We start from the raw sequence: 13,608 nt of genomic DNA, 5'->3' as shown, positions 1-13,608 counted from the left end.
AAATCTCCCACTGACATATGGCCCCGTGATATTTACTCTAGTCTCAGAATCCTGGTGTAACTATGGGCACCTTTCCTGGGTTCCATGTTCTGGAACCTCCCTCCTCCTTAGGGAGTTACCTTCTTACCACTTACCTCTCCAGAACGACTCCCTTTGTAGCCAGAGCCAACAGAGATGCTCCTTCCCACACTTCTTGGAATGCCTCCATCAGTCCCAGTTTCTACTTTAAGGAACATACTTTGTCCAAGTAACTGGAAGGAAGGCAGAGCCTGAGCGTGAACTTCACTTTCCAGAAGGGACCCTGCCTTCTCTGGTACACAGTGGATAATCCCTTCCTTCCAGCCCAACAGGAAGGCCTACTTCAATCATTTAATGCCCTGAACAAGCATACAAGACAGACATATAAAGCGTCATGAGGACTCAGGGACAAAGAATGTCAACCCAAAGAAATCTTTTTCTTTTGCAGGGATATTCTTCATGCTGGCAGGCTGTCGGGAAGATACGTGGGGACCCTGGGATTTTCCTTTCGCTTTCTTGTGCTCTCAGAAACCACCCCCTGGTGACTCAGAAACATGAAGGTAAGGGCCAGGTAGGTGGGGCACAGCTTCCCATCCAGGTTTACCCAGTTTTACCAGACAGAGGAGCGCGCTGAGGCTGTAAGCAAGAGAGGAAGCCCCAAAGAGAGGAAGGACAGGGTGTTGGTTCCTCAACTTGTTGAGACCAGAGTTGTGTAGCAAGACAAACTTGAGTGTGCTCAGCATTTCTCCTTCCTGACTTGGGTTCACCTTAGCCCCAGTTCAGTGGCAGCCCTGTTGGCTCAGAGGGCTGAAGGATCCAGGAGGAAGAAGCTTGTACGATCCTTCATGTAGTGGGGTGGGGGTGGGGGTGGGGTGAACCTTTAAAGTAAACCTCTGGCAAGATCCCAGTGGGTTATGCTGCCCCAACTCTGGATCTGACTTCTCTCGCTTCTCTAACCTACCCGCTCTGCCCTCCGCTCATAACAAATTTCTTATCATTCCTCACCATGACAGGCATGGCTGCTGTGTACAGCTTCGTGGGTTGTGCCCTGAACAATTCTTAGAGGTGCCATTTCCATAGACAGAGGAAAAAATCATGCACAATCTTACCGGGCAGCCCTGAGACAGTCCTTTTATGACTTCTTTCCCATATATTTCTTCCTCCACCAAGAATGCCCTTGTTTGCTTTTCCTCTCACCATATATTCACCTGGTAAATCATCTAACACTTAGCTTTCAAACTCGGCTCAAATGATGTTGATGAGCACAAATGTAACAACTGAATGCATCGGGAAATGCTCACACAGACATTGGGAAGAAACACCGTATATATAGGAGTCTCTGGGCACCTGGGTGGCTCAGTCGGTTAAGTGTCCAACTTGGGCTCAGGTCATGATCTCACAGTTCTTGGGTTCGGGCCCTGAGTTGGGTTCTGTGCTGACAGCTCAGAGCCTGGAGCCTGTTTCAGATTCTGTGTCTCCCTCTCTCTCTGCCCCTCCCCTGCTCATGCTCTGTCTCTCTCTGTCTCAAAAATAAAGAAAAACATAAAAAAAATTAATATAGGAGTCTCAAGCTGGCACACCGTTAGCTCATTCTGCCTGGTAGTTTGATTATGCCCATGGGGTGTTCTGAAAGGCAATGTAACTAAAATCCATCAGAATGAGTCAAATTAAAAAGATATAATAACGAGTGTTGGTGAGGATATGGGGCAACTAGAACGCTCATACAATGCTAGTAAGAGTGTAAATTGGGATGTCTGCTTTGGAAAACTACTTGGTGGTATCTTCTAAAGTGGAAGAGATTCCTAGCCTACGATTTAGCGGTTCTGGCAGAAACGCATATGTACACACACAAAACATGTGCAAACATGATCATAAAGGCACGATTCATAATAGGCCCAAACTAGAAATAACTTCAATGTCCACCAACAAGACACTAGAGGAAAAATGTGATATATTCATCAAATAGAATATTACACGGCAATGAAAGTGAATTAATCATTGCTTTTGCATAACAACGTGAATGAACCTGACAAATATAAAGTCGCGTGAAAGAAACCCAGACCTAAAAGAATACATACACTGCGTGACTCCATTTATGTAAAACGAGCACTGTGGTGCCAGAAATGAGAATGATGGTTACCCTGGGAGGGCAGGTAGTGACCGGAAAAGAACACGAAGCTTCTGTGGTGCTGGCAATGTTCTATTTATTAACATGGGAGATAGTCACACAGATGTGTGTTTATTTTGTGAAAGTTTATCGAGCTGCACACTTAGATTCGTACACGTTTATGTGTGTATGCTACGCCTCGATAAAAAAAAGATTGCTTAAAAGAATAAAAGCAACGCCGACTTTGGGGAATGATGTAGTAGCAGAATCTAGATTTATCCTCTGACTTCATCAGTTATAAAATGGAACAAAATATAGGAAGCAATGGTTTGAAGACATTGGATGGCAGGCGTCTCCGGACAGGGATCCCCGAGAGACGGGAAGCAGATGAGATGAGTCTTCTGGGGGGGGGGGGGTCCCGGCTCACTGCCTGAAGAGACAGCTTCCAGGCTACCGCACAGAGAGAGGGGCAGAACTCTTGGAGATGTGCAGAGGAATGTCCTCGAAAGTTTTGCCTGGGCACCGATCGGTACGTGTGATTGTGGACATGCCCAGCACTGGGAAAAGAAGCCCCGTAGAGGCGAGGAGATGGACGAGCCCCCAGAGCGTGTGCGAGGCTGGGAAGAGTGGGTGTGCCCACCAGCCAGAGCAGAAAGTGCTCCCCAAACACGGGGCTTGGAGCCCTCAGAGGAGGGTGGCCTCAGGGGTCATGCCAAATGAGTCCCAGGAGTTGTTCTGGACTCCCCTAACAAAGCTGGAAAGCAAGCCTTGTGAAGGTCAGACGATTTCCAAGTAATTTAACCGCAGCCTATACTGAAGCCACCAGATATTTCAAAGAATTAAAAAAAAAAAAAAATTCTGGTACCAGGACGCCTGGGAGGCTCAGTTAAGTGTCTGACTCTTTTGTTAAAAATTATTTTAATGTTTATTTATTTTTGAGAGACAGAGAGAGACAGAGCACGAGCAAGGGAGGGGCAGAGAGAGAGAGGGAGGCACAAATTCTGAAGCAGGCTCCAGGCTCTGAGCTGTCAGCACAGAGCCCAACGTGGGGCTCAAACCCACCAACTGTGAGATCATGACCTGAGCCAAAGTCGGATGCTTAAGCAACAGAGCCACCCAGGTGCCTCAAGTGTCTGACTCTTTTTGTTTTTTTTATTTAAAAAAAATTTTTTTAATGTTTATTTTTGAGAGAGAGAGAGAGAGGGACAGAGTGTGAGTGGGGGAGGGGGAGGGAGAGAGAAAGACACAGAATATGAAGCAGGCTTCAGGCTCCGAGCTGTCCGCACAGAGCCTGACTTGGGGCTCAAACTCACGAACTGCGAGATCATGACGTGAGCCAAAGTCAGACGCTTACCCGACTGAGCCACCCAGGCGCCCCTGGTTTTTATTTTTTTATGTTTTTTTATTTTTGAGAGAGAAAGAGACAGAGCATGAGCAGGGGAGGGACAGAGAAAGAGGGAGACACAGAATCTGAAACAGGCTCCAGACTGAGTGGTCAGCTCAGAGCCCAACCCGAGGCTCAAACTCACGAACTGAGAGATCATGACCTGAGCCGAAGTCGCACACTTAACCAACGAAGCCACCCCGATGCCCCTCCAAGTGTCTGACTCTTGATCTTGGGCTCAGGTCATGATTTCACAGTTCATGGGATCAAGCCCCATGTGGAGCTAACATGCACTAACAGCGTGGAGCCTGCTTAGGATTCTCTCTCTCCCTCTCTGCCCCTGTCCCCTGCTCACGTGCTCTTTCTCTCTCTCTCTCTCTCTCTCTCTCTCTAAAATAAAGGAATTCTGGTACCCAACAATATAAACTTCAAAATATCTGGTATCTCATATGGTTTCACTTATATGGAATATAAAATAACAAAACAAACGAACAAACAAACCCAAACCCACAAACAGCCCCATAAATACAGAGAACACACTGGTGGTTGCCATAGGGGAATGGGGTGGGGGAGTGGGCAAACTGGAAAAGGGGCGTGGGAGATACAGGCTTTCAGGTATGGAAGGAATAGGTCACAGGGATAAAAGGTACAGCATCGGGAACATAGTCGGTGGGATTGTAATAGGGCTGTGTGGTGACAGATGGCAGCTACTTATGGGGACCACAGCATAACCTACACTTGTCCAATCACTAGGCTGTTAAAAAAGCAGTGTTTCGGGGCGCCTGGGTGGCGCAGTCGGTAAAGCGTCCGACTTCAGCCAGGTCACGATCTTGCGGTCCGTGAGTTCGAGCCCCGCGTCAAGCTCTGGGCTGATGGCTCGGAGCCTGGAGCCTGTTTCCGATTCTGGGTCTCCCTCTCTCTCTGCCCCTCCCCCGTTCATGCTCTGTCTCTCTCTGTCCCAAAAATAAATAAACGTTCAAAAAAAAAGAAAATTAAAAAAAAAAAAGCAGTGTTTCTTGGATGTTACCTAAACTTCTTGTGGTGATCATTTCACAATATACATGTGTATTAAACCATTATGTCTCACACCTTAAACGTACACAATATTGCACGTCAATTATAGCAATAAAACTGGAAAAAACCCCACAAAATATTTGGTGTCTAATAAAAAATTACCTGTCACTCAAATAAGCAGGAAAAAAAATCAATCCGTAGAAACAGAAACAGAAATGATACAGCTAATAGGAGACAAGGGCATTGAAACAGCTACTATAAATATATCCCATATATTCCAGAAGGTACAGGACAGCATGAGCATCAGGAAGAGTGAAATAGAAAATCTACAAGATGCCCAAATCAAAATTCTAGAGATGAAAAATATAGTGAATGGAATTAATAGCATAGCAGATCAGACATTAAATAAGAAAGCATTCTTGGCTATGAAAACATAGCAACAGAAAAATCCAAAATACAACACAGATAAGAAAAAAAGATTCATCTCTAAAATAAGAATATTGGGGCACCTGGGTGGCTCAGTCAGTCGAGCATCTGACTTCAGTTCAGGTCATGATCTCACGGTGTGTGGGTTCGAGCCCCATGTCAGGCTCTGTGGTGACACTTCGGAGCCTGGAGCCTGCTTTGCATCTGTGTCTCCCTCTCTCTCTGCCCCTTCCTCACTCGTGCTCTGCTTCTCTCTCTCTCTCTCTCTCTCAAAAATAAATAAACATTAAAAAATGTTTTTAAAAATAAAATAAGAATATTGGGGCGCCTTGGTGGCTCAGTCAGTTGAGTGTCTGACTCTTGATTTTGGCTCAGGTCATGATCCCAGGGTTGTGGGATTGAACCCCATGTCAGGCTCTGTGCTGAGCATGGAACCTGCTTAAGATTCTTTCTCCCTCTCTCTCTCTGCCCTTCTCCCCTGCTCTCACTCCCTCTTTCTCTCTAAAATAAAAAATAAAAAAATAAGCAGAACATCAGTGAGTGGCGGCAGCATTCAGGGCCTCACGTGCGTGTACCTGGAGTCCCGGAAAGAGGGGATGAGGTGAGAAGAGGACAGAAAACGTGTTTGAAGACATAATGGCTGAAAATTACTTAAATTTGGCGAGAACTATAAACCCACCACAAATCAGAGAAACTCAACAAACCCCACTCAGAGAAAAAATGAAGAAAAACCACATCAAGGCGCATTGTAGTCAAATTGCTAAAACACGATGATAAAGAGAAAACGCTAGAAGCAGCCAGAGGGGAAAATACACTCTGTGCTGAGGAACAAAGATAAGGACAGTAGCAGACATCTTCTTGGCCACATGCAAACCAGAGGATAATAGGGAGACATCTCCAAGCCACTGAAAGAAAAACTGCCAACCAAGAACAAAAATATCTTTCTTTTTTTTCCCCTTTTAAAATTATTTTTTAAACCATGTTAGGGTGCCCGAGGGGCTCGGTCGGTTGAGCGCCCGACTTCAGCTCAGGTCATGATCTCGTGCTTCGCGAGTTCAAGCCCTGCATTGGACTTGCTGTTGTCAGTGCAGAGTCCGCTTTGGCCCTTCTGTCCCCTGTCTCTCTGTGCCCCTCCTCCACATGCCCGCGCACATGCTAGCTTGCTCTCTCTCTCTCTCAAAAATAAATAAACATTAAATATTAAAAAGAATTTTTTTGAGAGACAGCACGTGCTCATGGGGTAGGGGGAGAGAGAGAGAGAGAGAGAGAGAGAGAGAATCCCAAGCAGGCTCTGTGCTGTCAGCCCATCGCCTAAAGCAGGGCTACATCTCACGAACCACCGGTGAGATCCTGACCTGAGCCGAAATTGAGTCAGACCCTTAACCGGCCGAGCCACCCAGGCGCCCCCAAAAATATCTTTCAGTAATGAAGGTGAGATAAACTTTTTCAGAAATACCAAGGCTGAGACTCTACTTCCGAGTGTGATAAAGATTTTACCATGTGACTCTTCACTGCAGAAAACAGTGATCAACCCTGAGCTTAGTACAAAAAGGAACTACGTGAAAATAGCGGAGCGAGAACAGAATCAGATGGACCCCCCCACCCCCCGCCTCTCTGACCCACCTGACTCACGCACGCAGCCCAGCCAAAGGCACACTGGACGGAGGCTGAAGCTGGCATCTTGCAGGTGGTGGCGGGAGAGCAGAAGGAGACAGGTGGAGGTGTACAAAGAAGCTCTCACCTTCGAGACATTTAGCCCAGGGTGAAACGCATCCCATGTTGTACACAGAAGGCAGCCAGGTTCACAAGAAAAAACAGGTTTTATGATGTGAGAAACCAGAAAAGAAGAAGCCAGGACAATAGCGAAAACTGACCGGAGTGGAACCCCGGGGAAAAAAAGACCCAAGGGCTCCTGGCTGGCTCATTCGGAAAAGCATATGACTCTTGATCTCGGGGTGGTGAGTTCGAGCCCCACATTGGGTATAGAGATTACTAAACAAACAAACAAACAAACAAACAAGTGAATAAACTGAAAAAGAAAGAAAAAAGAACAGAAAGAACAGAACCAGAGAGCTCTCCAAACTGTCGTATCTCTGAGTGATGCTTGCACCACACTTGGCACGAAACAAGAATGAAGATACTGCACAAGACGTGGGATTTGCCATGCCAGCCTAGCCAAGAAAATCACCTGCTAAAACAAAGGAAATAATACTCATTGGTGAAAAACAGCTGTGTTAATTAGTCAGGGTTCTCCAGGGAAACAGAACAAAGTATGTATGTGTATGTGTGTCTGTGTGTGGACAGGGGGTGAAAGAGAGGGAGAGAGGAGGAGGGAGTGAGAGAGACAAATCGATTGATTATAGAGAAGTAGCTCTGCTGGCAAAATTCCTTTTACATCAGGGGAAGTCAGTCTTTGTTCTATTAAGACCTTCAACTGATTACATAAGGCCCACCCACATTATGGAGGATAATCTGCTTAAAGTCCATCCATTTAAATGTTAATCTCATCCAAAAAACACCTTCACAGAAACATCCAGAATTATGTTTAGGCAAATATCTAAGCCCAGTGACCCAGTCAAGCATGCACACAAAAGTGACCATCACAATAACAGTCTGAGTAGCTCCACAAATTCACATTCATGACATTCATATAAATAGCAACCCAAAATTGCCTGCAAATAAAAGACCAAGAAAATAAAACATATTCTCAGGAGAAAAATCAAAATTGAAGCAAAATTGACAGAATTAAAGGGAGAAACATACAATTCCATAACCAGAGTTGGAAGTTTAAACTCTCCCTTTCTGGCAACTAATAAAATAACTAAATTAAAGAAATTGAAAGCTTGAGTAATTCTGTATTTGGTGAAACTGTCTTTATTTGTAGATGGCACTGTTTGTGAATGAAAAAAAAAAAAAAACCCTTAAGAATCTACCAAAAAGAACTTACTACAATAAATAAAACTTGCCAGTTGGGCATAGTACATAGTCAATATATGAAAATCGATGGTATTTCTATATACCAGCAACAAGTAACTAGAAAATAAAAATTTAAAAGTCAACTCCACTCATAATAACATTAAAAAAGCTCACATAGGAATACATTTGGAGAAAGACTTATAGGCTGGAAACAATAAAATATTGCAAAGGGAAGTTGAAGAACTAAATAGAGAAGATAGTGTTATAGTTTGGAAGGCTCAATATTGTTAAGATGGCAATCCTCCCGGTTTGTTCTTTAGATTTATGTGGTCCCGGTCAAAATCTGAACTTTCTCTTTTGAGGAATTGACAAGCCATTTTTATTTGTGTGTTTATTTTTCAAGTTTATTTATTTATTTTGAGAGAGAGAGCAGGAGAGAGAGAGAGAGAGACCGAGAATCCCAAGCAGGCTCTGCACTGTCAGCACAGAGCCCGATGTGGGGCTCAATCCCATGAATCATGAGATCGTAACCTGGCCTGAAATCAAGAGTCGGACGCTTAGCTGACTGAGCCACACAGGTGCCCTGACAGGCTATTGTAAAATTTATATGGAAAGTTGAAGGACTTAGAATAACTAAAATATTTTGAAAAAGAAAACCAAAGCCGGAGGACTTACACTGTCTGATCAAGACTTACTAGAAGAGGGGCGCCTGGGTGGCTCAGTCGGTTAAGCGGCCCACCTCGGCTCAGGTCATGATCTCACGGTCCGTGAGCTCGAGCCCCGAGTCGGGCTCTGTGCTGACCGCTCAGAGCCTGGAGCCTGTTTCAGATTCTGTGTCTCCCTCTCTCTCTGACCCTCCCCTGTTCATGCTCTCTCTCTGTCTCAAAAATAAATAAACGTTAAAAAAAAAAAATTAAAAAAAAAAAAAGACTTACTAGAAGAGGGTGCTTGGCTGGCTCAGTTGGTAGAGCATGCAACTCTTGATCTTGGGGTCATGAGTTCAAGCCCCATATTAGGTGTAGAGCTCACAAAAAAAAAAAAAAAAAATTACTGTAAAGCTTCAGTGGTCAAGAGAGTGTGGTTTCCCCATAAGGGTAAATATAGACCAGGGGTCAGCAAACTTTTTCTTTAAAGGGCCAGATAGTAAATATTTTAGGTTTGCAGTTCACATGGTCTCCGTAACAACTACTCAGCTATACTGTAGCTTGAAAGCAGCCAGGCAGAATACAGAAATGGATGAGTGTGCCTGTATTATAATAACACTTTATGTAAAAAGCCAGAGTAGGCAGGATTTGTTGACCCCTGATATAGATCAGAGGAACATAACAGAGTCCAGAAATAAACTCTCACCCATCAGATCAGCTATTTCTTTACAAAAGTTCCAGGGTAATCCAATTTCATTGAAAGGATAGTATTTTTTTCTTTTAACATTTATTTATTTTTGAGAGACAGAGAGAGACAGAGCACAAGTGCGGGAGGGGCAGAGAGAGAGGGAGACACAGAACCTGAAGCAGGCTCCAGCCTCTGAGCTGCCAGCACAGAGCCCGACGCGGGGCTCGAACTCACGGACCGCGAGATCATGACCTGAGCCGAAGTTGGACGCTTAACTGAGCCACCCAGGTGCCCCTGAAAGGATAGTATTTTAAACATACAGTACTCTAGCGAAAGGATATCTGTATGGAAAGAAATGAACCTTGACACATACCTCATGCTAAACTCAAAATGGATCACAGACCTAAAACTGTTAATCTTCTAGAACGTATAACGGGAACATTTTGTGACATTTGCTTAGGCAAAGAGCGTGATAACAAAATCACAAATTATAAAATAAAAATTTGATAACAAATGACAAGAGACCTCAGCCCGGCATGGCCCTTTTCCAGGATCCTCTCTTTTCAGTTTTGCAGATGTTGGGCCTCAGAGAAGGAATCACATTCTTATGCTTTAATTTTCAAAGTTTCATCTTTCCATTTACATCTTATTCCTTTTTTTGTTTTGTTTTTTTTTAACTCACCAGTATATGTTGAGTAACTACTATCTTTCATGTTGTGGCCAGGTGCCAACAGGATTTCAGTGAACAAAACCTAGATATATATTTGTGTTTTTACCTATTAAGTCTTGTTTTTATTTTTATTTATTTATTTTATTTTATTTTTAAAATGACATCTGGATTTTATTTTTTATTTTATTATTATTTTTTAATGCTTATTTATTTATTTTTTTAACGTTTATTTATTTTTGAGACAGAGAGGGACAGAGCATGAATGGGGGAGGGTCAGAGAGAGAAGGAGACACAGAATCTGAAACAGGCTCCAGGCTCTGAGCGGTCAGCACAGAGCCCGACGCGGGGCTCGAACTCACGCACTGCAAGATCATGACCTGAGCCGCAGTCGGACGCTCAACCTACTGAGCCACCCAGGCGCCCCAATGCTTATTTATTTTTGAGACAGAGAGAGACAGAGCGTGAGTGGGGGAGGGGCAGAGAGAGAGGGAGACGCAGAATCCAAAGCAGGCTGTAGGCTCCCAGCTGTCAGCACAAAGCCCGACGTGGGGCCCGAACTCACAACCGTGAGATCATGACCTGAGCCCAAGCTGGACACTTAACTGACTGAGCCACCCAGGTGCCCTACATCTGGATTTTAAAGGCAACCTAAGGACAATTGCCTCTACCAAATACTTTCTCCTCCCTGCCTTCAAAGTTTTTCACTTCAAAACCAAGCTCAAATAGTGAAGAGATTGAAAGGTACATACCACCAAATTGTTATCAATGGTGGCTTTCAATGCCCTTCGTTTTCTGTATTTTCTAAAGTTGCATCATTTGTTATTTTTGGAAAGAAAATACAATCGAAGTTATGTAGGAAAAAAACTCTCTAAAACCTCAATTTAAAGATCCTCTCCTGAGGGAAATTTTCCCTGATCACACCTCTCAGTATGACTTAGGGATCGTCTTCTCTCCACACAGTCACCCCGCATTTTTGTCACTCCTAGCCCATAGAAGCAGCAGGGGAACCATAAATGTGGATCTTCTTCCTTGGACTGCGAACTGGAGGGCGGGGACCATGTCTTAGTCATTTCTGAATCCCCGGCTCCAAACAAAATGCTTCGTGTTCAGTAAGAACTCAGAAAGTGTCTGTTGGATGAACAAATGGATGAGGTTATCAAGTCGTGGGTAGGAAACAAGATGGAGGTCCATGGTCTAGAGCGCTGTGGTGGTAAAGGAGGCTGTGGGTCTTTAGTTATTGAAACTCAGTTCTCAGGGTCCAGGACAGATCAGAGAGGAAATTTCATGCTGAGGCCTCTGGCCTTGGGCTAAAGCTTCTTAAGTTGACCTGGGAAAGATGAGAGGGGGAGGGTTGCAGAACCCGGAGTACAGCTGAGCCTGTTGGAAGGAGTTCAGTAACCCTAGGTGGGGAGTATCACAATTTGAAATTATCTATTGATTTGTTTGCTTTGTTACATGTCACCTCTTGTTAATGAGAGCACTCTATGAGGATAGGACCTTATCTGACTTGTATCACCAGGGCTCTGACCAATGCCTGGCACATAGATGACACTCAATAAATATTTGTTGAATTAATGTTGAATGAACAAACTCACTCTCCACCAAGCCCACGAGAAAGAGCTCAGATGCAGCTTTATTCATTCATCCTGTAAAATATAATTGACAATAGATCTGAAGAAACCCCAGTCAGCACATTCTTTACTCTGTGGGAAGGCGTGCTGCGGAAGCCAAAAGTAGATCTGAGAGTTGCTTGGTAAATACAGAGTTGGACTAAGGGGACTTGGAAGATCTTAAGAGACTGTGTCATTGAGCTGGGGCACCCTGATGAGTCATGCTTTCCTACATGAGGACAGACGTTCCTTGCCAAACAGGATCCTGCCTTGCCCAATGCTGCCATCTTTTCCTGTCACTGTGGGAGAAACACAGTCTGCCCCATTCCCCCTTCTCAGCAAGACTTATCAGTCCTAATGTTTCTTTCTTTCTTTCTTTTTTTTTTTTAAGGCTTTCCCTCACATTACCGTGCCCAGGATTACAGAGTGTCCCTTGCTGGTTACATTTTCCACTGTGGCTTCCCAATGAGATTTTTGGCTATAATTCACATATCCTGCTAAAGATGAACAATTCTGGATCCCAGACTGAAACCTTCTACTATTCTAGTTGCAAAAGTTACTCGTTGTCACTCTATCTCAATTTATCTTTAGAAAATGAAATAATAATACCTTTTCCATGTGTCCCACAGGCTATTAAGCAAAAGAAATTGAAGACGATAAATATGGGTGGCTCAGAAGTTGTGCTTCGATCCTTTTAATTAAAGTTCCATACCTGATTTGCCACTGATGAGCTACCGGACATTAAATAAGTCATTTTATCTGATACTTAGCCCATTGTCTTGTTCTTAATAAGCGGAAAATCCTCATATGGTTCTATCGCCATAGAGTGACCTGAGACACCTCCCTACTTTCCCAAGCAGCCTGAGGAAAGATAGTCGGTTGCTTTTTTATGTAACTAGTGGGCTTTTACTCTGTTGACTGTGTTATATAAATTTGAGACCAGGGGCACCTGGCTGGCTCAGTTGTTAGAGCATACAACTCGTGATTTCAGGGTTGTGAGTTTGAGCCCCACATTGGGTGTAGAGATTACTAAAAAAATAAATAAATAAATAAAATTAAAAAAAGAAAAAACTTGATAACACAGCTGAATGGTTTGAAAAAAGAAGGGAATTTCAGAAGTTGGGTAGTAGGAGGGATGGAGAGAAGAGACTCCGCAATGGAGAAAACTTTGAAAAAGAACAGGTCTAGCAAGACAAAAGAAGGGATCTAGTTAAGCTTGGCTATGCGATGCAATCCTCTTCTCCATCTTCCCATGAAACCTTCAGTATAATGTCATTAGTCATAAATAGTTTTTTTAAAGTTTAGTTTTGAGAGAGAGAGAGAGAGAGGGAGAGAGAATCCCCAGCAGGCTCCATGCTGTCAGTGCACGGCCCAACTCAGAATTCAAACTCACAAACCGTGAGATCATGACCTGAGCCAAAATCGAGAGTTGGCCACTTAACCGATTGAGCCACCCAGGCGCCCCCAGTCATAAATACTCTTGACTTTGAATGTATTAGGAGGAGACAAACAAGTGCCCAGTCTGGCCTTGATGCATATATGGTGTGTACAGGCAGTACAGGTAAAAGCCAATCATCTTCTGGTTATATAATTAAAAAATGAAGAGGTAAATTGTGTAGTCTTATGGGGTCTTACAGCTCTAATATTGTGTGATTCTATATATGGTATAAACAGGATGTTACCAGGAAATTCCTTTTCTTGTTTGTTTCTGAACTGTAGAATCTTTTTAGGCTTTATTACCTATCTTTTTTGTTAACTTCTTTTTATAGATTAAAAAAATGTAATTATAGTATAGTTGACATATAAACATATAGTTTCAGGTGTAAATATAGTGATTTGACAATTATATACTTTAGGACGTGCTTACCATGCTAAGTGTAGTTACCACCTGTCACCACACAAAGTTATTACAATATTATTGACTATATTCCCTATCCTGTACCTTCTATCCCCATGACTTATTTATTTTATAACTGGAAGTGAATTCCCCCCCCCCTTTTTTTTTAATGTAAGCTCTATGCCCAATGTGGGGCTTGAATAGAGGACCCTGAGTTCAAGAGTTGCATGCTCTCTGATTGAGCCAGCCAGGTACCTCAGGAAGTGTGTACCTCTTAATCCCCTTCACCTATTT

At 43.6% G+C, this 13,608-nt stretch overlaps 1 long non-coding RNA gene across 1 annotated transcript; it reads left to right on the top strand.

Moving 5' to 3' along the window:
* Positions 1 to 471: 471 nt before the first annotated feature.
* LOC124504275 (uncharacterized) lies at positions 472 to 12,242 on the top strand. Its single transcript, XR_006960364.1, has 2 exons — positions 472 to 578; positions 11,869 to 12,242. It is a non-coding gene; the product is annotated as an uncharacterized LOC124504275 (long non-coding RNA).
* The last annotated feature ends 1,366 nt before the right edge of the window (positions 12,243 to 13,608 follow it).

This window comes from Lynx rufus, unplaced genomic scaffold, assembly GCF_022079265.1.
Source record: "Lynx rufus isolate CCGP_SWC_20201006 ecotype Redwood Valley unplaced genomic scaffold, mLynRuf1.p SCAF_8, whole genome shotgun sequence".
Classification (NCBI taxonomy): domain Eukaryota; kingdom Metazoa; phylum Chordata; class Mammalia; order Carnivora; family Felidae; genus Lynx; species Lynx rufus.
The sequence above is the reverse complement of the archived record's forward strand: the minus strand, read 5'-3'. Positions and strand labels throughout refer to the sequence as shown.